The sequence below is a fragment of the Melozone crissalis genome, unplaced genomic scaffold (genome assembly GCF_028551555.1).
Source record: "Melozone crissalis strain CALT ecotype California unplaced genomic scaffold, PUWL_Pcris_2 ptg000278l_1, whole genome shotgun sequence".
Classification (NCBI taxonomy): domain Eukaryota; kingdom Metazoa; phylum Chordata; class Aves; order Passeriformes; family Passerellidae; genus Melozone; species Melozone crissalis.
Window position 1 is genome coordinate 1,476,984 of NW_026536032.1, and position 21,125 is coordinate 1,498,108.

A 21,125-nucleotide genomic window follows, 5' to 3' on the forward strand; every position below is an offset into this window, starting at 1 on the left:
TCACCTTTGCGAAGTTGCCGCTCTCTCCGGCTCCCGGAGACGAAGAAGCTGCTTCTTCGCGCAAAGGCGATTCTGCCGCTCACAGTGCTCTGCGGTGTGCGCCTTCTGCCGAAAGAGGTCCGGGAGCGGTGCTTAGCTCTGCAGAGCACCGTACCTTCGTCTTTAGCCTCTCTTCTCGTCTACATCTTAGCAAAAAGCTTTTCCACTCTGTCTGGCAAGGAGAAACTGTGCCAGCACAGAAAACATCTCCCATCGTGTTCTAGAGGCTGCACGGAGGTCTGCCGAGTGTTTTGCAAGAAGAGAAAGAAAGTTGTCCAAAACAGCTTGCAATCGAATGTTCATGTGAATAGAAAAGGCAGGAGAGTGGTCAGGTACTGTTTTCTCTCAGTTGGCAAGCTGCGCACACAATCGCAGTGTTGTACAGCTTGTTTCATCACCTTTGCGAAGTTGCCGCTCTCTCCGGCTCCCGGAGACGAAGAAGCTGCTTCTTCGCGCAAAGACGATTCTGCCGCTCACAGTGCTTTGCGGTGTGCGCCTTCTGCCGAAAGAGGTCCGGGAGCTGTGCTTAGCTCTGCAGAGCACTCTACCTGCTTCTTTAGCCTCTCTTCTCGTCTACATCTTAGCAAAAAGCTTTTCCACTCTGTCTGGCAAGGAGAAACTGTGCCAGCACAGAAAACATCTCCCATCGTGTTCTAAAGGCTGCACGCAGGTCTGCCGAGTGTTTTGCAAGAAGAGAAAGAAAGTTGTCCAAAACAGCTTGCAATCGAATGTTCATGTGAATAGAAAAGGCAGCAGAGTGGTCAGGTACTGTTTTCTCTCAGTTGGCAAGCTGCGCACACAATCGCAGTGTTGTACAGCTTGTTTCATCACCTTTGCGAAGTTGCCGCTCTCTCCGGCTCCCGGAGACGAAGAAGCTGCTTCTTCGCGCAAAGACGATTCTGCCGCTCACAGTGCTCTGCGGTGTGGGCCTTCTGCCGAAAGTGGTCCGGGAGCGGTGCTTAGCTCTGCAGAGCACTCTACCTGCTTCTTTAGCCTCTCTTCTCGTCTACATCTTAGCAAAAAGCTTTTCCACTCTGTCTGGCAAGGAGAAACTGTGCCAGCACAGAAAACATCTCCCATCGTGTTCTAGAGGCTGCACGGAGGTCTGCCGAGTGTTTTGCAAGAAGAGAAAGAAAGTTGTCCAAAACAGCTTGCAATCGAATGTTCATGTGAATAGAAAAGGCAGGAGAGTGGTCAGGTACTGTTTTCTCTCAGTTGGCAAGCTGCGCACACAATCGCAGTGTCGTACAGCTTGTTTCATCACCTTTGCGAAGTTGCCGCTCTCTCCGGCTCCCGGAGACGAAGAAGCGGCTTCTTCGCGCAAAGACGATTCTGCCGCTCACAGTGCTCTGCGGTGTGCGCCTTCTGCCGAAAGAGGCCCGGGAGCGGTGCTTAGCTCTGCAGAGCACCATACCTGCTTCTTTAGCCTCTCTTCTCGTCTACATCTTAGCAAAAAGCTTTTCCACTCTGTCTGGCAAGGAGAAACTGTGCCAGCACAAAAAACATCTCCCATCGTGTTCTAGAGGCTGCACTGAGGTCTGCCGAGTGTTTTGCAAGAAGAGAAAGAAAGTTGTCCAAAACAGCTTCCAATCGAAAGTTCATGTGAATAGAAAAGGCAGGAGAGTGGTCAGGTACTGTTTTCTCTCAGTTGGCAAGCTGCGCACACAATCGCAGTGTCGTACAGCTTGTTTCATCACCTTTGCGAAGCTGCCGCTCTCTCCGGCTCCCGGAGACGAAGAAGCTGCTTCTTCGCGCAAAGACGATTCTGCCGCTCACAGTGCTCTGCGGTGTGCGCCTTCTGCCGAAAGAGGTCCGAGAGCTGTGCTTAGCTCTGCAGAGCACTCTACCTGCTTCTTTAGCCTCTCTTCTCGTCTACATCTTAGCAAAAAGCTTTTCCACTCTGTCTGGCAAGGAGAAACTGTGCCAGCACAGAAAACATCTCCCATCGTGTTCTAGAGGCTGCACGCAGGTCTGCCGAGTGTTTTGCAAGAAGAGAAAGAAAGTTGTCCAAAACAGCTTGCAATCGAATGTTCATGTGAATAGAAAAGGCAGGAGAGTGGTCAGGTACTGTTTTCTCTCAGTTGGCAAGCTGCGCACACAATCGCAGTGTTGTACAGCTTGTTTCATCACCTTTGCGAAGTTGCCGCTCTCTCCGGCTCCCGGAGACGAAGAAGCTGCTTCTTCGCGCAAAGACGATTCTGCCGCTCACAGTGCTCTGCGGTGTGCGCCTTCTGCCGAAAGAGGCCCGGGAGCGGTGCTTAGCTCTGCAGAGCACCATACCTGCTTCTTTAGCCACTCTTCTCGTCTACATCTTAGCAAAAAGCTTTTCCACTCTGTCTGGCAAGGAGAAACTGTGCCAGCACAAAAAACATCTCCCATCGTGTTCTAGAGGCTGCACGGAGGTCTGCCGAGTGTTTTGCAAGAAGAGAAAGAAAGTTGTCCAAAACAGCTTTCAATCGAATGTTCATGTGAATAGAAAAGGCAGCAGAGTGGTCAGGTACTGTTTTCTCTCTGTTGGCAAGCTGCGCACACAATCGCAGTGTTGTACAGCTTGTTTCATCACCTTTGCGAAGCTGCCGCTCTCTCCGGCTCCCGGATACGAAGAAGCTGCTTCTTCGCGCAAAGACGATTCTGCCGCTCACAGTGCTCTGCGGTGTGCGCCTTCTGCCGACAGAGGTCCGGGAGCTGTGCTTAGCTCTGCAGAGCACTCTACCTGCTTCTTTAGCCTCTCTTCTCGTCTACATCTTAGCAAAAAGCTTTTCCACTCTGTCTGGCAAGGAGAAACTTTACCAGCACAGAAAACATCTCCCATCGTGTTCTAGAGGCTGCACGGAGGTCTGCAGAGTGTTTTGCAAGAAGAGAAAGAAAGTTGTCCAAAACAGCTTCCAATCGAATGTTCATGTGAATAGAAAAGGCAGGAGAGTGGTCAGGTACTGTTTTCTCTCTGTTGGCAAGCTGCGCACACAATCGCAGTGTTGTACAGCTTGTTTCATCACCTTTGCGAAGTTGCCGCTCTCTCCGGCTCCCGGAGACGAAGAAGCTGCTTCTTCGCGCAAAGGCGATTCTGCCGCTCACAGTGCTCTGCGGTGTGCGCCTTCTGCCGAAAGAGGTCCGGGAGCGGTGCTTTGCTCTGCAGAGCACCGTACCTTCATCTTTAGCCTCTCTTCTCGTCTACATCTTAGCAAAAAGCTTTTCCACTCTGTCTGGCAAGGAGAAACTTTGCCAGCACAGAAAACATCTCCCATCGTGTTCTAGAGGCTGCACGGAGGTCTGCCGAGTGTTTTGCAAGAAGAGAAAGAAAGTTGTCCAAAACAGCTTGCAATCGAATGTTCATGTGAATAGAAAAGGCAGGAGAGTGGTCAGGTACTGTTTTCTCTCAGTTGGCAAGCTGCGCACACAATCGCAGTGTTGTACAGCTTGTTTCATCACCTTTGCGAAGTTGCCGCTCTCTCCGGCTCCAGGAAACGAAGAAGCTGCTTCTCGCGCAAAGACGATTCTGCCGCTCACTGTGCTCTGCAGTGTGTGTCTTCTGCCGAAAGAGGCCCGGGAGCTGTGCTTAGCTCTGCAGAGCACTCTACCTGCTTCTTTAGCCTCTCTTCTCGTCTACATCTTAGCAAAAAGCTTTTCCACTCTGTCTGGCAAGGAGAAACTGTGCCAGCACAGAAAACATCTCCCATCGTGTTCTAGAGGCTGCACGGAGGTCTGCCGAGTGTTTTGCAAGAAGAGAAAGAAAGTTGTCCAAAACAGCTTGCAATCGAATGTTCATGTGAATAGAAAAGGCAGGAGAGTGGTCAGGTACTGTTTTCTCTCAGTTGGCAAGCTGCGCACACAATCGCAGTGTCGTACAGCTTGTTTCATCACCTTTGCCAAGTTGCCGCTCTCTCCGGCTCCCGGAGACGAAGAAGCGGCTTCTTCGCGCAAAGACGATTCTGCCGCTCACAGTGCTCTGCGGTGTGCGCCTTCTGCCGAAAGAGGCCCGGGAGCGGTGCTTAGCTCTGCAGAGCACCATACCTGCTTCTTTAGCCTCTCTTCTCGTCTACATCTTAGCAAAAAGCTTTTCCACTCTGTCTGGCAAGGAGAAACTGTGCCAGCACAAAAAACATCTCCCATCGTGTTCTAGAGGCTGCACTGAGGTCTGCCGAGTGTTTTGCAAGAAGAGAAAGAAAGTTGTCCAAAACAGCTTCCAATCGAAAGTTCATGTGAATAGAAAAGGCAGGAGAGTGGTCAGGTACTGTTTTCTCTCAGTTGGCAAGCTGCGCACACAATCGCAGTGTCGTACAGCTTGTTTCATCACCTTTGCGAAGCTGCCGCTCTCTCCGGCTCCCGGAGACGAAGAAGCTGCTTCTTCGCGCAAAGACGATTCTGCCGCTCACAGTGCTCTGCGGTGTGCGCCTTCTGCCGAAAGAGGTCCGAGAGCTGTGCTTAGCTCTGCAGAGCACTCTACCTGCTTCTTTAGCCTCTCTTCTCGTCTACATCTTAGCAAAAAGCTTTTCCACTCTGTCTGGCAAGGAGAAACTGTGCCAGCACAGAAAACATCTCCCATCGTGTTCTAGAGGCTGCACGCAGGTCTGCCGAGTGTTTTGCAAGAAGAGAAAGAAAGTTGTCCAAAACAGCTTCCAATCGAAAGTTCATGTGAATAGAAAAGGCAGGAGAGTGGTCAGGTACTGTTTTCTCTAAGTTGGCAACCTGCGCACACAATCGCAGTGTCGTACAGCTTGTTTCATCACCTTTGCGAAGCTGCCGCTCTCTCCGGCTCCCGGAGACGAAGAAGCTGCTTCTTCGCGCAAAGACGATTCTGCCGCTCACAGTGCTCTGCGGTGTGCGCCTTCTGCCGAAAGAGGTCCGAGAGCTGTGCTTAGCTCTGCAGAGCACTCAACCTGCTTCTTTAGCCTCTCTTCTCGTCTAAATCTTAGCAAAAAGCTTTTCCACTCTGTCTGGCAAGGAGAAACTGTGCCAGCACAGAAAACATCTCCCATCGTGTTCTAGAGGCTGCACGCAGGTCTGCCGAGTGTTTTGCAAGAAGAGAAAGAAAGTTGTCCAAAACAGCTTGCAATCGAATGTTCATGTGAATAGAAAATGCAGGAGAGTGGTCAGGTACTGTTTTCTCTCAGTTGGCAAGCTGCGCACACAATCGCAGTGTTGTACGGCATGTTTCATCACCTTTGCGAAGTTGCCGCTCTCTCCGGCTCCCGGAGACGATGAAGCTGCTTCTTCGCGCAAAGACGATTCTGCCGCTCACAGTGCTCTGCGGTGTGCGCCTTCTGCCGAAAGAGGTCCGGCAGCGGTGCTTAGCTCTGCAGAGCACCGTACCTTCGTCTTTAGCCTCTCTTCTCGTCTACATCTTAGCAAAAAGCTTTTCCACTCTGTCTGGCAAGGAGAAACTGTACCAGCACAAAAAACATCTCCCATCGTGTTCTAGAGGCTGCACGCAGGTCTGCCGAGTGTTTTGCATGAAGAGAAAGAAAGTTGTCCAAAACAGCTTGCAATCGAATGTTCATGTGAATAGAAAAGGCAGGAGAGTGGTCAGGTACTGTTTTCTCTCAGTTGGCAAGCTGCGCACACAATCGCAGTGTCGTACAGCTTGTTTCATCACCTTTGCGAAGTTGCCGCTCTCTCCGGCTCCCGGAGACGAAGAAGCTGCTTCTTCGCGCAAAGACGATTCTGCCGCTCACAGTGCTCTGCGGTGTGCGCCTTCTGCCGAAAGAGGCCCGGGAGCGGTGCTTAGCTCTGCAGAGCACCATACCTGCTTCTTTAGCCACTCTTCTCGTCTACATCTTAGCAAAAATCTTTTCCACTCTGTCTGGCAAGGAGAAACTGTGCCAGCACAAAAAACATCTCCCATCGTGTTCTAGAGGCTGCACGGAGGTCTGCCGAGTGTTTTGCAAGAAGAGAAAGAAAGTTGTCCAAAACAGCTTTCAATCGAATGTTCATGTGAATAGAAAAGGCAGCAGAGTGGTCAGGTACTGTTTTCTCTCAGTTGGCAAGCTGCGCACACAATCGCAGTGTTGTACAGCTTGTTTCATCACCTTTGCGAAGCTGCCGCTCTCTCCGGCTCCCGGAGACGAAGAAGCTGCTTCTTCGCGCAAAGACGATTCTGCCGCTCACAGTGCTCTGCGGTGTGCGCCTTCTGCCGACAGAGGTCCGGGAGCTGTGCTTAGCTCTGCAGAGCACTCTACCTGCTTCTTTAGCCTCTCTTCTCGTCTACATCTTAGCAAAAAGCTTTTCCACTCTGTCTGGCAAGGAGAAACTGTGCCAGCACAGAAAACATCGCCCATCGTGTTCTAGAGGCTGCACGCAGGTCTGCCGAGTGTTTTGCAAGAAGAGAAAGAAAGTTGTCCAAAACAGCTTGCAATCGAATGTTCATGTGAATAGAAAAGGCAGCAGAGTGGTCAGGTACTGTTTTCTCTCAGTTGGCAAGCTGCGCACACAATCGCAGTGTTGTACAGCTTGTTTCATCACCTTTGCGAAGTTGCCGCTCTCTCCGTCTCCCGGAGACGAAGAAGCTGCTTCTTCGCGCAAAGACGATTCTGCCGCTCACAGTGCTCTGCGGTGTGCGCCTTCTGCCGAAAGAGGTCCGGGAGCGGTGCTTAGCTCTACAGAGCACCGTACCTTCGTCTTTAGCCTCTCTTCTCGTCTACATCTTAGCAAAAAGCTTTTCCACTCTGTCTGGCAAGGAGAAACTTTACCAGCACAGAAAACATCTCCCATCGTGTTCTAGAGGCTGCACGGAGGTCTGCAGAGTGTTTTGCAAGAAGAGAAAGAAAGTTGTCCAAAACAGCTTCCAATCGAATGTTCATGTGAATAGAAAAGGCAGGAGAGTGGTCAGGTACTGTTTTCTCTCAGTTGGCAAGCTGCGCACACAATCGCAGTGTTGTACAGCTTGTTTCATCACCTTTGCGAAGTTGCCGCTCTCTCCGGCTCCCGGAGACGAAGAAGCTGCTTCTTCGCGCAAAGGCGATTCTGCCGCTCACAGTGCTCTGCGGTGTGCGCCTTCTGCCGAAAGAGGTCCGGGAGCTGTGCTTAGCTCTGCAGAGCACCGTACCTTCGTCTTTAGCCTCTCTTCTCGTCTACATCTTAGCAAAAAGCTTTTCCACTCTGTCTGGCAAGGAGAAACTTTGCCAGCACAGAAAACATCTCCCATCGTGTTCTAGAGGCTGCACGCAGGTCTGCCGAGTGTTTTGCAAGAAGAGAAAGAAAGTTGTCCAAAACAGCTTGCAATCGAATGTTCATGTGAATAGAAAAGGCAGGAGAGTGGTCAGGTACTGTTTTCTCTCAGTTGGCAAGCTGCGCACACAATCGCAGTGTTGTACAGCTTGTTTCATCACCTTGGCGAAGTTGCCGCTCTCTCCGGCTCCCGGAGACGAAGAAGCTGCTTCTTCGCGCAAAGACGATTCTGCCGCTCACAGTGCTCTGCGGTGTGCGCCTTCTGCCGAAAGAGGTCCGGGAGCGGTGCTTTGCTCTGCAGAGCACCGTACCTTCGTCTTTAGCCTCTCTTCTCGTCTACATCTTAGCAAAAAGCTTTTCCACTCTGTCTGCAAGGAGAAACTGTGCCAGCACAAAAAACATCTCCCATCGTGTTCTAGAGGCTGCACGCAGGTCTGCCGAGTGTTTTGCAAGAAGAGAAAGAAAGTTGTCCAAAACAGCTTGCAATCGAATGTTCATGTGAATAGAAAAGGCAGGAGAGTGGTCAGGTACTGTTTTCTCTCACTTGGCAAGCTGCGCACACAATCGCAGTGTTGTACAGCTTGTTTCATCACCTTTGCGAAGTTGCCGCTCTCTCCGGCTCCCGGAGACGAAGAAGCTGCTTCTTCGCGCAAAGACGATTCTGCCGCTCACAGTGCTCTGCGGTGTGCGCCTTCTGCCGAAAGAGGTCCGGGAGCGGTGCTTAGCTCTGCAGAGCACCGTACCTTCGTCTTTAGCCTCTCTTCTCGTCTACATCTTAGCAAAAAGCTTTTCCACTCTGTCTGGCAAGGAGAAACTGTGCCAGCACAGAAAACATCTCCCATCGTGTTCTAGAGGCTGCACGGAGGTCTGCCGAGTGTTTTGCAAGAAGAGAAAGAAAGTTGTCCAAAACAGCTTGCAATCGAATGTTCATGTGAATAGAAAGGGCAGCAGAGTGGTCAGGTACTGTTTTCTCTCAGTTGGCAAGCTGCGCACACAATCGCAGTGTTGTACAGCTTGTTTCATCACCTTTGCGAAGCTGCCGCTCTCTCCGGCTCCCGGAGACGAAGAAGCTGCTTCTTCGCGCAAAGGCGATTCTGCCGCTCACAGTGCTCTGCGGTGTGCGCCTTCTGCCGAAATTGGTCCGGGAGCGGTGCTTAGCTCTGCAGAGCACCATTCCTGCTTCTTTAGCCTCTCTTCTCGTCTACATCTTAGCAAAAAGCTTTTCCACTCTGTCTGGCAAGGAGAAACTGTGCCTGCACAAAAAACATCTCCCATCGTGTTCTAGAGGCTGCACGCAGGTCTGCCGAGTGTTTTGCAAGAAGAGAAAGAAAGTTGTCCAAAACAGCTTGCAATCGAATGTTCATGTGAATAGAAAAGGCAGCAGAGTGGTCAGGTACTGTTTTCTCTCAGTTGGCAAGCTGCGCACACAATCGCAGTGTCGTACAGCTTGTTTCATCACCTTTGCGAAGTTGCCGCTCTCTCCGGCTCCCGGAGACGAAGAAGCTGCTTCTTCGCGCAAAGACGATTCTGCCGCTCACAGTGCTCTGCGGTGTGGGCCTTCTGCCGAAAGTGGTCCGGGAGCGGTGCTTAGCTCTGCAGAGCACTCTACCTGCTTCTTTAGCCTCTCTTCTCGTCTACATCTTAGCAAAAAGCTTTTCCACTCTGTCTGGCAAGGAGAAACTGTGCCAGCACAGAAAACATCTCCCATCGTGTTCTAGAGGCTGCACGGAGGTCTGCCGAGTGTTTTGCAAGAAGAGAAAGAAAGTTGTCCAAAACAGCTTCCAATCGAATGTTCATGTGAATAGAAAAGGCAGGAGAGTGGTCAGGTACTGTTTTCTCTCAGTTGGCAAGCTGCGCACACAATCGCAGTGCTGTACAGCTTGTTTCATCACCTTTGCGAAGTTGCCGCTCTCTCCGGCTCCCGGAGACGAAGAAGCGGCTTCTTCGCGCAAAGACGATTCTGCCGCTCACAGTGCTCTGCGGTGTGCGCCTTCTGCCGAAAGACGCCCGGGAGCGGTGCTTAGCTCTGCAGAGCACCATACCTGCTTCTTTATCCTCTCTTCTCGTCTACATCTTAGCAAAAAGCTTTTCCACTCTGTCTGGCAAGGAGAAACTGTGCCAGCACAAAAAACATCTCCCATCGTGTTCTAGAGGCTGCACTGAGGTCTGCCGAGTGTTTTGCAAGAAGAGAAAGAAAGTTGTCCAAAACAGCTTGCAATCGAAAGTTCATGTGAATAGAAAAGGCAGGAGAGTGGTCAGGTACTGTTTTCTCTCAGTTGGCAAGCTGCGCACACAATCGCAGTGTCGTACAGCTTGTTTCATCACCTTTGCGAAGCTGCCGCTCTCTCCGGCTCCCGGAGACGAAGAAGCTGCTTCTTCGCGCAAAGACGATTCTGCCGCTCACAGTGCTCTGCGGTGTGCGCCTTCTGCCGAAAGAGGTCCGAGAGCTGTGCTTAGCTCTGCAGAGCACTCTACCTGCTTCTTTAGCCTCTCTTCTCGTCTACATCTTAGCAAAAAGCTTTTCCACTCTGTCTGGCAAGGAGAAACTGTGCCAGCACAGAAAACATCTCCCATCGTGTTCTAGAGGCTGCACGCAGGTCTGCCGAGTGTTTTGCAAGAAGAGAAAGAAAGTTGTCCAAAACAGCTTGCAATCGAATGTTCATGTGAATAGAAAAGGCAGCAGAGTGGTCAGGTACTGTTTTCTCTCAGTTGGCAAGCTGCGCACACAATCGCAGTGTTGTACAGCTTGTTTCATCACCTTTGCGAAGTTGCCGCTCTCTCCGGCTCCCGGAGACGAAGAAGCTGCTTCTTCGCGCAAAGGCGATTCTGCCGCTCACAGTGCTCTGCGGTGTGCGACTTCTGCCGAAAGAGGTCCGGGAGCGGTGCTTAGCTCTGCAGAGCACCGTACCTTCGTCTTTAGCCTCTCTTCTCGTCTACATCTTAGCAAAAAGCTTTTCCACTCTGTCTGGCAAGGAGAAACTGTGCCTGCACAAAAAACATCTCCCATCGTGTTCTAGAGGCTGCACGGAGGTCTGCAGAGTGTTTTGCAAGAAGAGAAAGAAAGTTGTCCAAAACAGCTTGCAATCGAATGTTCATGTGAATAGAAAAGGCAGGAGAGTGGTCAGGTACTGTTTTCTCTCAGTTGGCAAGCTGCGCACACAATCGCAGTGTTGTACAGCTTGTTTCATCACCTTTGCGAAGTTGCCGCTCTCTCCGGCTCCCGGAGACGAAGAAGCTGCTTCTTCGCGCAAAGACGATTCTGCCGCTCACAGTGCTCTGCGGTGTGCGCCTTCTGCCGAAAGAGGTCCGGGAGCGGTGCTTTGCTCTGCAGAGCACCGTACCTTCGTCTTTAGCCTCTCTTCTCGTCTACATCTTAGCAAAAAGCTTTTCCACTCTGTCTGGCAAGGAGAAACTTTACCAGCACAGAAAACATCTCCCATCGTGTTCTAGAGGCTGCACGGAGGTCTGCAGAGTGTTTTGCAAGAAGAGAAAGAAAGTTGTCCAAAACAGCTTGCAATCGAATGTTCATGTGAATAGAAAAGGCAGGAGAGTGGTCAGGTACTGTTTTCTCTCTGTTGGCAAGCTGCGCACACAATCGCAGTGTTGTACAGCTTGTTTCATCACCTTTGCGAAGTTGCCGCTCTCTCCGGCTCCCGGAGACGAAGAAGCTGCTTCTTCGCGCAAAGGCGATTCTGCCGCTCACAGTGCTCTGCGGTGTGCGCCTTCTGCCGAAAGAGGTCCGGGAGCGGTGCTTTGCTCTGCAGAGCACCGTACCTTCGTCTTTAGCCTCTCTTCTCGTCTACATCTTAGCAAAAAGCTTTTCCACTCTGTCTGGCAAGGAGAAACTGTGCCAGCACAGAAAACATCTCCCATCGTGTTCTAGAGGCTGCACGCAGGTCTGCCGAGTGTTTTGCAAGAAGAGAAAGAAAGTTGTCCAAAACAGCTTGCAATCGAATGTTCATGTGAATAGAAAAGGCAGCAGAGTGGTCAGGTACTGTTTTCTCTCAGTTGGCAAGCTGCGCACACAATCGCAGTGTTGTACAGCTTGTTTCATCACCTTTGCGAAGTTGCCGCTCTCTCCGGCTCCCGGAGACGAAGAAGCTGCTTCTTCGCGCAAAGGCGATTCTGCCGCTCACAGTGCTCTGCGGTGTGCGACTTCTGCCGAAAGAGGTCCGGGAGCGGTGCTTAGCTCTGCAGAGCACCGTACCTTCGTCTTTAGCCTCTCTTCTCGTCTACATCTTAGCAAAAAGCTTTTCCACTCTGTCTGGCAAGGAGAAACTGTGCCTGCACAAAAAACATCTCCCATCGTGTTCTAGAGGCTGCACGGAGGTCTGCAGAGTGTTTTGCAAGAAGAGAAAGAAAGTTGTCCAAAACAGCTTGCAATCGAATGTTCATGTGAATAGAAAAGGCAGGAGAGTGGTCAGGTACTGTTTTCTCTCAGTTGGCAAGCTGCGCACACAATCGCAGTGTTGTACAGCTTGTTTCATCACCTTTGCGAAGTTGCCGCTCTCTCCGGCTCCCGGAGACGAAGAAGCTGCTTCTTCGCGCAAAGACGATTCTGCCGCTCACAGTGCTCTGCGGTGTGCGCCTTCTGCCGAAAGAGGTCCGGGAGCGGTGCTTTGCTCTGCAGAGCACCGTACCTTCGTCTTTAGCCTCTCTTCTCGTCTACATCTTAGCAAAAAGCTTTTCCACTCTGTCTGGCAAGGAGAAACTTTACCAGCACAGAAAACATCTCCCATCGTGTTCTAGAGGCTGCACGGAGGTCTGCAGAGTGTTTTGCAAGAAGAGAAAGAAAGTTGTCCAAAACAGCTTGCAATCGAATGTTCATGTGAATAGAAAAGGCAGGAGAGTGGTCAGGTACTGTTTTCTCTCTGTTGGCAAGCTGCGCACACAATCGCAGTGTTGTACAGCTTGTTTCATCACCTTTGCGAAGTTGCCGCTCTCTCCGGCTCCCGGAGACGAAGAAGCTGCTTCTTCGCGCAAAGGCGATTCTGCCGCTCACAGTGCTCTGCGGTGTGCGCCTTCTGCCGAAAGAGGTCCGGGAGCGGTGCTTTGCTCTGCAGAGCACCGTACCTTCGTCTTTAGCCTCTCTTCTCGTCTACATCTTAGCAAAAAGCTTTTCCACTCTGTCTGGCAAGGAGAAACTGTGCCAGCACAGAAAACATCTCCCATCGTGTTCTAGAGGCTGCACGCAGGTCTGCCGAGTGTTTTGCAAGAAGAGAAAGAAAGTTGTCCAAAACAGCTTGCAATCGAATGTTCATGTGGATAGAAAAGGCAGCAGAGTGGTCAGGTACTGTTTTCTCTCAGTTGTCATGCTGCGCACACAATCGCAGTGTTGTACAGCTTGTTTCATCACCTTTGCGAAGTTGCCGCTCTCTCCGGCTCCCGGAGACGAAGAAGCTGCTTCTTCGCGCAAAGACGATTCTGCCGCTCACAGTGCTCTGCGCTGTGCGCCTTCTGCCGAAAGAGGTCCGGGAGCGGTGCTTAGCTCTGCAGAGCACCGTACCTTCGTCTTTAGCCTCTCTTCTGGTCTACATCTTAGCAAAAAGCTTTTCCACTCTGTCTGGCAAGGAGAAACTGTGCCAGCACAGAAAACATCTCCCATCGTGTTCTAGAGGCTGCACGGAGGTCTGCCGAGTGTTTTGCAAGAAGAGAAAGAAAGTTGTCCAAAACAGCTTGCAATCGAATGTTCATGTGATTACAACAGGCAGGAGAGTGGTAAGGTACTGTTTTCTCTCAGTTGGCAAGCGGCGCACACAATCGCAGTGTTGTACAGCTTGTTTCATCACCTTTGCCAAGTTGCCGCTCTCTCCGGCTCCCGGAGACGAAGAAGCTGCTTCTTCGCGCAAAGACGATTCTGCCGCTCACAGTGCTCTGCGGTGTGCGCCTTCTGCCGAAAGAGGTCCGGGAGCGGTGTTTAGCTCTGCAGAGCACCGTACCTTCGTCTTTAGCCTCTCTTCTCGTCTACATCTTAGCAAAAAGCTTTTCCACTCTGTCTGGCAAGGAGAAACTGTGCCTGCACAAAAAACATCTCCCATCGTGTTCGAGAGGCTGCACGGAGGTCTGCAGAGTGTTTTGCAAGAAGAGAAAGAAAGTTGTCCAAAACAGCTTCCAATCGAATGTTCATGTGAATAGAAAAGGCAGGAGAGTGGTCAGGTACTGTTTTCTCTCAGTTGGCAAGCTGCGCACACAATCGCAGTGTTGTACAGCTTGTTTCATCACCTTTGCAAAGTTGCCGCTCTCTCCGGCTCCCGGAGACGAAGAAGCTGCTTCTTCGCGCAAAGGCGATTCTGCCGCTCACAGTGCTCTGCGGTGTGCGCCTTCTGCCGAAAGAGGTCCGGGAGCGGTGCTTAGCTCTGCAGAGCACCGTACCTTCGTCTTTAGCCTCTCTTCTCGTCTACATCTTAGCAAAAAGCTTGTCCACTCTGTCTGGCAAGGAGAAACTGTGCCTGCACAAAAAACATCTCCCATCATGTTCGAGAGGCTGCACGGAGGTCTGCAGAGTGTTTTGCAAGAAGAGAAAGAAAGTTGTCCAAAACAGCTTCCAATCGAATGTTCATGTGAATAGAAAAGGCAGGAGAGTGGTCAGGTACTGTTTTCTCTCAGTTGGCAAGCTGCGCACACAATCGCAGTGTTGTACAGCTTGTTTCATCACCTCTGGGAAGTTGCCGCTCTCTCCGGCTCCCGGAGACGAAGAAGCTGCTTCTTCGCGCAAAGGCGATTTTGCCGCTCACAGTGCTCTGCGGTGTGCGCCTTCTGCCGAAAGAGGTCCGGGAGCGGTGCTTAGCTCTGCAGAGCACCGTACCTTCGTCTTTAGCCTCTCTTCTGGTCTACATCTTTGCAAAAAGCTTTTCCACTCTGTCTGGCAAGGAGAAACTTTACCAGCACAGAAAACATCTCCCATCGTGTTCTAGAGGCTGCACGCAGGTCTGCCGAGTGTTTTGCAAGAAGAGAAAGAAAGTTGTCCAAAACAGCTTGCAATCGAATGTTCATGTGAATAGAAAAGGCAGGAGAGTGGTCAGGTACTGTTTTCTCTCAGTTGGCAAGCTGCGCACACAATCGCAGTGTCGTACAGCTTGTTTCATCACCTTTGCGAAGCTGCCGCTCTCTCCGGCTCCCGGAGACGAAGAAGCTGCTTCTTCGCGCAAAGACGATTCTGCCGCTCACAGTGCTCTGCAGTGTGTGTCTTCTGCCGAAGGAGGCCCGGGAGCTGTGTTTAGCTCTGCCGAGCACCATACCTGCTTCTTTAGCCTCTCTTCTCGTCTACATCTTAGCAAAAAGCTTTTCCACTCTGTTTGGCAAGGAGAAACTGTGCCAGCACAAAAAACATCTCCCATCGTGTTCTAGAGGCTGCACGGAGGTCTGCCGAGTGTTTTGCAAGAAGAGAAAGAAAGTTGTCCAAAACAGCTTGCAATCGAATGTTCATGTGAATAGAAAATGCAGGAGAGTGGTCAGGTACTGTTTTCTCTCAGTTGGCAAGCTGCGCACACAATCGCAGTGTTGTACAGCTTGTTTCATCACCTTTGCGAAGTTGCCGCTCTCTCCGGCTCCCGGAGACGAAGAAGCTGCTTCTTCGCGCAAAGACGATTCTGCCGCTCACAGTGCTCTGCGGTGTGCGCCTTCTGCCGAAAGAGGTACCAGAGCTGTGCTTAGCTCTGCAGAGCACTCTACCTGCTTCTTTAGCCTCTCTTCTCGTCTACATCTTAGCAAAAAGCTTTTCCACTCTGTCTGGCAAGGAGAAACTGTGCCAGCACAGAAAACATCTCCCATCGTGTTCTAGAGGCTGCACGCAGGTCTGCCGAGTGTTTTGCAAGAAGAGAAAGAAAGTTGTCCAAAACAGCTTGCAATCGAATGTTCATGTGAATAGAAAAGGCAGCAGAGTGGTCAGGTACTGTTTTCTCTCAGTTGGCAAGCTGGGCACACAATCGCAGTGTTGTACAGCTTGTTTCATCACCTTTGCGAAGTTGCCGCTCTCTCCGGCTCCCGGAGACGAAGAAGCTGCTTCTTCGCGCAAAGACGATTCTGCCGCTCACAGTGCTCTGCGGTGTGTGTCTTCTGCCGAAAGAGGTCCGGGAGCGGTGCTTAGCTCTGCAGAGCACCGTACCTTCGTCTTTAGCCTCTCTTCTGGTCTACATCTTAGCAAAAAGCTTTTCCACTCTGTCTGGCAAGGAGAAACTGTGCCAGCACAGAAAACATCTCCCATCGTTTTCTAGAGGCTGCACGGAGGTCTGCAGAGTGTTTTGCAAGAAGAGAAAGAAAGTTGTCCAAAACAGCTTGCAATCGAATGTTCTTGTGAATAGAAAAGGCAGGAGAGTGGTCAGGTACTGTTTTCTCTCACTTGGCAAGCTGCGCACACAATCGCAGTGTCGTACAGCTTGTTTCATCACCTTTGCGAAGCTGCCGCTCTCTCCGGCTCCCGGAGACGAAGAAGCTGCTTCTTCGCGCAAAGACGATTCTGCCGCTCACAGTGCTCTGCGGTGTGCGCCTTCTGCCGAAAGAGGTCCGGGAGCTGTGCTTAGCTCTGCGGAGCACTCTACCTGCTTCTTTAGCCTCTCTTCTCGTCTACATCTTAGCAAAAAGCTTTTCCACTCTGTCTGGCAAGGAGAAACTGTGCCTGCACAAAAAACAACTCCCATCGTGTTCTAGAAGCTGCACGGAGGTCTGCCGAGTGTTTTGCAAGAAGAGAAAGAAAGTTGTCCAAAACAGCTTGCAATCGAATGTTCATGTGAATAGAAAAGGCAGCAGAGTGGTCAGGTACTGTTTTCTCTCACTTGGCAAGCTGCGCACACAATCGCAGTGTTGTACAGCTTGTTTCATCACCTTTGCGAAGTTGTCGCTCTCTCCGGCTCCCGGAGACGAAGAAGCTGCTTCTTCGCGCAAAGACCATTCTGCCGCTCACAGTGCTCTGCGGTGTGCGCCTTCTGCCGAAAGAGGTCCGGGAGCGGTGCTTAGCTCTGCAGAGCACCGTACCTTCGTCTTTAGCCTCTCTTCTCGTCTACATCTTAGCAAAAAGCTTTTCCACTCTGTCTGGCAAGGAGAAACTGTGCCAGCACAGAAAACATCTCCCATCGTGTTCTAGAGGCTGCACGGAGGTCTGCCGAGTGTTTTGCAAGAAAAGAAAGAAAGTTGTCCAAAACAGCTTCCAATCGAATGTTCATGTGAATAGAAAAGGCAGCAGAGTGGTCAGGTACTGTTTTCTCTCACTTGGCAAGCTGCGCACACAATCGCAGTGTTGTACAGCTTGTTTCATCACCTTTGCGAAGCTGCCGCTCTCTCCGGCTCCCGGAGACGAAGAAGCTGCTTCTTCGCGCAAAGACGATTCTGCCGCTCACAGTGCTCTGCGGTGTGCGCCTTCTGCCGAAAGAGGTCCGGGAGCGGTGCTTAGCTCTGCAGAGCACCGTACCTTCGTCTTTAGCCTCTCTTCTCGTCTACATCTTAGCAAAAAGCTTTTCCACTCTGTCTGGCCAGGAGAAACTTTGCCAGCACATAAAACATCTCCCATCGTGTTCTAGAAGCTGCACGGAGATCTGCCGAGTGTTTTGCAAGAAGAGAAAGAAAGTTGTCCAAAACAGCTTGCAATCGAATGTTCATGTGAATAGAAAAGGCAGGAGAGTGGTCAGGTACTGTTTTCTCTCAGTTGGCAAGCTGCGCACACAATCGCAGTGTTGTACAGCTTGTTTCATCACCTTTGCGAAGTTGCCGCTCTCTCCGGCTCCCGGAGACGAAGAAGCTGCTTCTTCGCGCAAAGACGATTCTGCCGCTCACAGTGCTCTGCGGTGTGCGCCTTCTGCCGAAAGTGGTCCGGGAGCGGTGCTTAGCTCTGCAGAGCACCATACCTGCTTCTTTAGCCTCTCTACTGGTCTAAATCTTAGCAAAAAGCTTTTCCACTCTGTCTGGCAAGGAGAAACTGTGCCAGCACAAAAAACATCTCCCATCGTGTTCTAGAGGCTGCACGGAGGTCTGCCGAGTGTTTTGCAAGAAGAGAAAGAAAGTTGTCCAAAACAGCTTGCAATCGAATGTTCATGTGATTACAACAGGCAGGAGAGTGGTAAGGTACTGTTTTCTCTCAGTTGGCAAGCTGCGCACACAATCGCAGTGTCGTACAGCTTGTTTCATCACCTTTGCGAAGCTGCCGCTCTCTCCGGCTCCCGGAGACGAAGAAGCTGCTTCTTCGCGCAAAGACGATTCTGCCGCTCACAGTGCTCTGCGGTGTGCGCCTTCTGCCGAAAGAGGTCCGGGAGCTGTGCTTAGCTCTGCAGAGCACTCTACCTCCTTCTTTAGCCTCTCTTCTCGTCTACATCTTAGCAAAAAGCTTTTCCACTCTGTCTGGCAAGGAGAAACTGTGCCAGCACAGAAAACATCTCCCATCGTGTTCTAGAGGCTGCACGGAGGTCTGCCGAGTGTTTTGCAAGAAGAGAAAGAAAGTTGTCCAAAACAGCTTGCAATCGAATGTTCATGTGAATAGAAAAGGCAGGAGAGTGGTCAGGTACTGTTTTCTCTCAGTTGGCAAGCTGCGCACACAATCGCAGTGTTGTACAGCTTGTTTCATCACCTTTGCGAAGTTGCCGCTCTCTCCGGCTCCCGGAGACGAAGAAGCTGCTTCTTCGCGCAAAGGCGATTCTGCCGCTCACAGTGCTCTGCGGTGTGCGCCTTCTGCCGAAAGAGGTCCGGGAGCGGTGCTTAGCTCTGCAGAGCACCGTACCTTCGTCTTTAGCCTCTCTTCTCGTCTACATCTTAGCAAAAAGCTTTTCCACTCTGTCTGGCAAGGAGAAACTGTGCCAGCACAGAAAACATCTCCCATCGTGTTCTAGAGGCTGCACGCAGGTCTGCCGAGTGTTTTGCAAGAAGAGAAAGAAAGTTGTCCAAAACAGCTTGCAATCGAATGTTCATGTGAATAGAAAAGGCAGCAGAGTGGTCAGGTACTGTTTTCTCTCAGTTGGCAAGCTGCGCACACAATCGCAGTGTTGTACAGCTTGTTTCATCACCTTTGCGAAGTTGCCGCTCTCTCCGGCTCCCGGAGACGAAGAAGCTGCTTCTTCGCGCAAAGACGATTCTGCCGCTCACAGTGCTCTGCGGTGTGCGCCTTCTGCCGAAAGAGGTCCGGGAGCGGTGCTTTGCTCTGCAGAGCACCGTACCTTCGTCTTTAGCCTCTCTTCTCGTCTACATCTTAGCAAAAAGCTTTTCCACTCTGTCTGGCAAGGAGAAACTGTGCCAGCACAGAAAACATCTCCCATCGTGTTCTAGAGGCTGCACGCAGGTCTGCCGAGTGTTTTGCAAGAAGAGAAAGAAAGTTGTCCAAAACAGCTTGCAATCGAATGTTCATGTGAATAGAAAAGGCAGCAGAGTGGTCAGGTACTGTTTTCTCTCAGTTGGCAAGCTGCGCACACAATCGCAGTGTTGTACAGCTTGTTTCATCACCTTTGCGAAGTTGCCGCTCTCTCCGGCTCCCGGAGACGAAGAAGCTGCTTTTTCGCGCAAAGACGATTCTGCCGCTCACAGTGCTCTGCGGTGTGCGCCTTCTGCCGAAAGAGGTCCGGGAGCGGTGCTTAGCTCTGCAGAGCACCGTACCTTCGTCTTTAGCCTCTCTTCTCGTCTACATCTTAGCAAAAAGCTTTTCCACTCTGTCTGGCAAGGAGAAACTGTGCCAGCACAGAAAACATCTCCCATCGTCTTCTAGAGGCTGCACGGAGGTCTGCCGAGTGTTTTGCAAGAAGAGAAAGAAAGTTGTCCAAAACAGCTTGCAATCGAATGTTCATGTGAATAGAAAAGGCAGCAGAGTGGTCAGGTACTGTTTTCTCTCAGTTGGCAAGCTGCGCACACAATCGCAGTGTTGTACAGCTTGTTTCATCACCTTTGCGAAGCTGCCGCTCTCTCCGGCTCCAGGAGACGAAGAAGCTGCTTCTTCGCGCAAAGACGATTCTGCCGCTCACAGTGCTCTGCGGTGTGCGCCTTCTGCCGAAAGTGGTCCGGGAGCTGTGCTTAGCTCTGCAGAGCACTCTACCATCGTCTTTTGCCTCTCTTCTCGTCTACATCTTAGCAAAAAGCTTTTCCACTCTGTCTGGCAAGGAGAAACTGTGCCAGCACAGAAAACATCTCCCATCGTGTTCTAGAGGCTGCACGGAAATCTGCCGAGTGTTTTGCAAGAAGAGAAAGAAAGTTGTCCAAAACAGCTTGCAATCGAATGTTCATGTGAATAGAAAAGGCAGCAGAGTGGTCAGGTACTGTTTTCTCTCAGTTGGCAAGCTGCGCACACAATCGCAGTGTTGTACAGCTTGTTTCATCACCTTTGCGAAGTTGCCGCTCTCTCCGGCTCCCGGAGACGAAGAAGCTGCTTCTTCGCGCAAAGACGATTCTGCCGCTCACAGTGCTCTGCGGTGTGCGCCTTCTGCCGAAAGAGGTCCGGGAGCGGTGCTTAGCTCTGCAGAGCACCATACCTGCTTCTTTAGCCTCTCTTCTCGTCTACATCTTAGCAAAAAGCTTTTCCACTCTGTCTGGCAAGGAGAAACTGTGCCAGCACAGAAAACATCTCCCATCGTGTTCTAGAGGCTGCACGGAGGTCTGCCAAGTGTTATGCAAGAAGAGAAAGAAAGTTGTCCAAAACAGCTTGCAATCGAATATTCATGTGATTACAACAGGCAGGAGAGTGGTCAGGTACTGTTTTCTCTCACTTGGCAAGCTGCGCACACAATCGCAGTGTTGTACTGCTTGTTTCATCACCTTTGCGAAGTTGCCGCTCTCTCCGGCTCCAGGAGACGAAGAAGCTGCTTCTTCGCGCAAAGACGATTCTGCCGCTCACAGTGCTCTGCGGTGTGCGCCTTCTGCCGAAAGACGCCCGGGAGCTGTGCTTAGCTCTGCAGTGCACTCTACCTGCTTCTTTAGCCTCTCTTCTCGTCTACATCTTAGCAAAAAGCTTTTCCACTCTGTCTGGCAAGGAGAAACTGTGCCAGCACAGAAAACATCTCCCATCGTGTTCTAGAGGCTGCACGCAGGTCTGCCGAGTGTTTTGCAAGAAGAGAAAGAAAGTTGTCCACAACAGCTTGCAATCGAATATTCATGTGAATAGAAAATGCAGGAGAGTGGTCAGGTACTGTTTTCTCTGAGTTGGCAAGCTGCGCACACAATCGCAGTGTTGTACGGCTTGTTTCATCACCTTTGCGAAGTTGCCGCTCTCTCCGGCTCCCAGAGACGAAGAAGCTGCTTCTTCGCGCAAAGGCGATTCTGCCGCTCACAGTGCTCTGCGGTGTGCGCCTTCTGCCGAAAGAGGTCCGGCAGCGGTGCTTAGCTCGGCAGAGCACCGTACCTTCGTCTTTAGCCTCTCTTCTCGTCTACATCTTAGCAAAAAGCTTTTCCACTCTGTCTGGCAAGGAGAAACTGTGCCAGCACAAAAAACATCTCCCATCGTGTTCTAGAGGCTGCACGCAGGTCTGCCGAGTGTTTTGCAAGAAGAGAAAGAAAGTTGTCCAAAACAGCTTGCAATCGAAAGTTCATGTGAATAGAAAAGGCAGGAGAGTGGTCAGGTACTGTTTTCTCTCAGTTGGCAAGCTGCGCACACAATCGCAGTGTCGTACAGCTTGTTTCATCACCTTTGCGAAGCTGCCGCTCTCTCCGGCTCCCGGAGACGAAGAAGCTGCTTCTTCGCGCAAAGGCGATTCTGCCGCTCACAGTGCTCTGCGGTGTGCGCCTTCTGCCGAAAGAGGTCCGGGAGCGGTGCTTAGCTCTGCAGAGCACCGTACCTTCGTCTTTAGCCTCTCTTCTCGTCTACATCTTAGCAAAAAGCTTTTCCACTCTGTCTGGCAAGGAGAAACTGTGCCAGCACAGAAAACATCTCCCATCGTGTTCTAGAGGCTGCACGCAGGTCTGCCGAGTGTTTTGCAAGAAGAGAAAGAAAGTTGTCCAAAACAGCTTGCAATCGAATGTTCATG